Source organism: Carassius auratus, unplaced genomic scaffold (genome assembly GCF_003368295.1).
Source record: "Carassius auratus strain Wakin unplaced genomic scaffold, ASM336829v1 scaf_tig00214239, whole genome shotgun sequence".
NCBI classification, from domain to species: Eukaryota; Metazoa; Chordata; class Actinopteri; order Cypriniformes; family Cyprinidae; genus Carassius; species Carassius auratus.
The window spans coordinates 1-4,413 of NW_020527573.1; the positions used below are offsets into that span (position 1 = coordinate 1).

The 4,413-nt window shown below is 33.4% G+C and overlaps 1 long non-coding RNA gene across 1 annotated transcript; it reads left to right on the top strand.

Moving 5' to 3' along the window:
• The first annotated feature begins 1,779 nt into the window (after positions 1 to 1,779).
• Positions 1,780 to 3,973, top strand: LOC113091610 (uncharacterized). The gene is made up of 4 exons (XR_003287407.1): positions 1,780 to 1,912; positions 2,570 to 2,587; positions 3,028 to 3,122; positions 3,729 to 3,973. It is a non-coding gene; the product is annotated as an uncharacterized LOC113091610 (long non-coding RNA).
• The last annotated feature ends 440 nt before the right edge of the window (positions 3,974 to 4,413 follow it).

Genomic DNA, 4,413 nt, shown 5'->3' on the forward strand with positions numbered 1-4,413 from the left:
TTTGACTTTTTTTAAAGGTTTTGAACCAGAGACTCTGCTATTTGCTGCAGTTCTCCAGCTGTGACCTTTGGCGAGTCTTTAGCTACTCAAACTCTCCTTCTCACCACACATTAGGACGATATAGACAAGTCCTCTTCCAAGCAGTTTTGTAACATTTTATGTTGATTGGAGATTCTTAATTATTGCCCTGATGGTGGAAATGGGAATTTTCACTGCTCTAGCTCTTTTCTTAAAGCCACTTCACCAATTTGTTAAGCTCAATTATCTCATTATTCACATCAGAAATACATTCTTTGGTTTTTCTCATTGTGATGAATGATAAAGGGAATTTGGGCTTTGTTTTCCTCCTCTTTATATTTCTGTGAAACAGGTAGCCATAGCCATAGCTGGATAATTTCATGTTTATAATCAAGCTTGAGTGCTCAAAATTGTGAATTTGAATGGGAATATACTTCAGAGATATTTTACTCATAAAAATTTCTAGGGGGGCCAATAATTGTGTCCAATGAGCATTGAGAAAAAACTTTTCATTTCTTATTATCCAATGAAAGGATACATTTTTGTGAATATTTTTTTAAATAAAATATCAAAAGGATTAACAATGAATTTTCACAACCTTCTTTGGGTCACTTTTACAAAAGGGTGCCAATATTTTGGGCCACGACTGTACCTGCTTTCATTAGAGTGTTAGAATAAGTTGATGTTCTTGCAAAGTTACTTGTAGTCAGTCAAACATATTCTGGGAGAGCATCAGAATTAGAAATTAAGCAGACAGTCTATTAGTACTATAATGAGAGTTAGTTGACATGTAAGTGCAATACTTATATTGTCAATAGAATATTCAAAAGGGACTATGAAAATAAAGTGTTATGACTTTAATTTGACCCATGACCATTCATGAACCATAACAGTTTATATAAATTGATATCCAATCTGTCACAGTTTTCTGTCTTTCTGTCACAGTCTTATGTCTTTCTGTCACAGTCTTCTGTGAGTGTTGTGTTTGTTTGGTGCCATGTGCTTTTGTCCTGTCTCTTTTCTGACCCCGCCCACCTTGTCACCTCAACGTCTTGTAAGTGTTACTGGTTCTCGTGTTTTTTTGCATCTTGGTTTTGTTTTTGCCGTGTTGGCTTTTTTGTTCTTAGACTCCAGAGGGTTAAAGTTAATCTTCCCTGCATTTAGACCCAGACCCTGTTCTTTCTTTGCTGGCCCGTGACACAATCTTGTTTGCAATATAATGCAATTCAAACACTCTCAAACATTTTAAGACATATTTAGGAGGATCAAAACAGTATTGCTTACTTAATTCTGGGCTGGAAACATTGTTTATCAAAACATAAACTTGTTGATCTTTGTGTTGGAAAGTAAAGTGAGTGCATGCAGACAATGCAAGCATTACTGTTTATTGTACAGTCTTATAATTATGCAATATAAATGTCTAATTCCTTTGCTATAATTTAGTCTGTTCTTATATATGTTTTTTTTTAATATATAAAATAATTGATCAGATTGATTGCTGCTTCTTACTTGCATTTTTCATATTTAAAGTACATTCTAGTTAAAAATTTAAAATTACAAATTTCATATTTAAATGTTGATCTCATCCATCAATGATGAATATGCTTCAACTTTTTCTGTGTATGGATTTTGTGAATAAGCACTACAGAATAATACAAGTTAATTTAAAGTATATTATTGTTTATTTTATTTGGATTTTTATTATTATTATGATTATTATTTGTATTTTTTTTAATTTTTTTGCCACCCCCCCCCCATAATCCCACGCCCAAACATAATGCAACACGGTGACATCGCGCTATTGCGCCATTTTGCGACTACTTGGCGGTCTTTTTTGGATCGGCAGGCATCAGTTTATCAGGCGGCCTGCGGTGCACTTACAGCTCAAACTGTGGTGAGTATATCTGGATATTAGATCATGTATAACGTAAAAGTGTTTATGCCCCCCTATATAATGATATTACTTGTAATACGTATCAAATACATCGAAGTGTTTTAGCTGCAAGACCGATGGGTAGAGATAATTAATAAAAAAATGGTAACGTTAACTGTTATATCCCTGAAATAAAAACGCCTGAGTCATTAAAGCCATCTAACTGTTAGCGCTGAAAAACAGTTCAAATAAAGTTTAAACTTGAGACATATGTTTTTAATTATTATATTATTATTATTATTGTTTCGAATAATTTAACGTTAAGCTTTTCATCATGAAATTTGTTCGATTCATCGCTTTTTTTTCTTCAATTGTGTCATGCGAATTAAGTTATTACAGGTGTTTGTAGTAACTTAATATTCTGCTGTGTTTAATAAATTTTGGATCTCCTTTAGCTGTCAGATTTCTACACACGATGTAAAGAGGCTCCTTTTTTATTTATTTTAAGCAAAAACAGCCTTTTCTTCTACAAGCTCTAGTTTTATATTTGGGGTTCAAGTTTATCACTAAGGTATAGTATTTAATATAGTGTGAATTTAGGGGCTATACTATATGAGGTTATAACTTTTGTTTTGTTTTTGCTTTGTTTTGCATTTATCTCTTTGCCATGTTCTGAAGAAGCCATATTGTTGTAAGGTATGTTTTTTTGTTCATTTATAAAAGAGCCGCTAGAACAATCTGCTTTAATATATTACATTAATTAGATTAAAATATTAATAGATTGAAGGTAGTTAATCTGATTCTTCTGGTTTTCTTGTGTGCTCTTCTGTTATCCTATAATTTTGCACTTTACAGTTGCTAGCAAGGAGAAAATGAATGAAATTAATATTTACAGGCCAAGTTGTTGAAATAGTGTTGGTTTTAAATTTTGAAATTGCACAATATCAGTTGTTTGCAATAAGATAAAAACCTGCCAGTTTGGGTGAGCCTATGACTTTTAATCTAGTACCAACTGGAGGACCTGTATGATATCTGCATTATACTAGATATGATGAACACGTAACAGAAACTATAACACCTGCCTCATAATGTGTCATGTATAATTAATTATTTGGGCATTACTCTTGTATCCACAGGTTGATGAAAAATGAGGTCATGGCCTGTTTCAGTATGAAGTGGGGGAAGGGGAAGCTTGCTTTCACCAAGATCAATCTGTACACTGTTGTCACAGGTAAAACAAAATTAACATATAATACAAATATTAGCATAATATCATTGTGACATTCAGCGTTGTTTAGTTTCTGTTTTAGTTGGTTTAGTGAAAACCAGTAACCTCGTATTGTAGGTACTCATCTGTCACACAGAAATCACACAAACTTCCATATATACACTTCTTATTGATTGGCAGGTCATTCCTGTTGCCAGCCTATCTTTATTGTTCAGAACTCTAACAATTGTTTTTGCATTCTCTAACAATTGTTTTTGCATTTAATGTATTAGACATTAAATGTTAATTTACCTTAAGACACTCTGCAAAAAATACTGCAATGTGTCTTTGTTGTCATGGTTTTCTTTTGCTAGATTGTCTGCTTAGTGTTTGTCAATTGCATCACAAGCTGAAATATATTTTGATGACTTATAGCATGTAATTTACATTCATGGCTCTTAAAGCTAGGGTAGATTTTTATTTTTTTCTAAGAAACCAAATCAATAGTGTAAGTGGTCTAAATGTATTCTGTGGAAGGCATAAAAAAGTGGTTAATGATTACATTCAGTGATTACTATAGTGCATCATATCCTATACTTACACATTTTCTTATTCAAATATTTCTTACAGAGAGTGTCCAGAAAACATCAAAAGAGACGGGGCAAATACTGCAGCAGCCACTGCCTTTTGTTTAAAATATGCCCCAGCAGAGCCGTCGCAAGGAGGGTGAGAGGCCCTGTGCAAAGTTGATGTGCGAGGCCCTCTACAATTTTGCGTGTGTGTGTGTGGTGGGGGAGGTTGCTGTAGCAAGGCAAGGCAAGTTTATTTATATAGCAAATTTCGAACAAAATGGTAATTCAAAGTGCTTTACATAAAATTAAGTAAAATAATCATGAAGAACAAAACTAAAACAAGCAATTTTAAAACTTTGGAAATTATTTAAAAATTGACTTGAATTTAAAACAGTTAGAAATAGAAAATGATCTTACAGTTAATACATAAAATACAGTGCAATCAGGTCGGACATCGCACAGTGCTCATTCAATAAATGCACAGCTAAACAGATGAGTTTTGAGTCTAGATTTAAATGTGACTAGTGTTTTAGCACATCTGATCTCTTCTGGAGGCTGATTCTGGAAGCAATGTATTTTGGTCCTAGGTCTTTGAGTGACTTCTAGACAAGTAGAAGTACTTTAAAATCAATCTTAAATGTAACTGGAAGTTAATGAGGACTGGTGTGATATGCTCAGATGTTCTAGTCAGAATCCTGGCAGCAGTGTTCTGGATGAGCTGCAGCTGTCTAATGGTCTTTTTG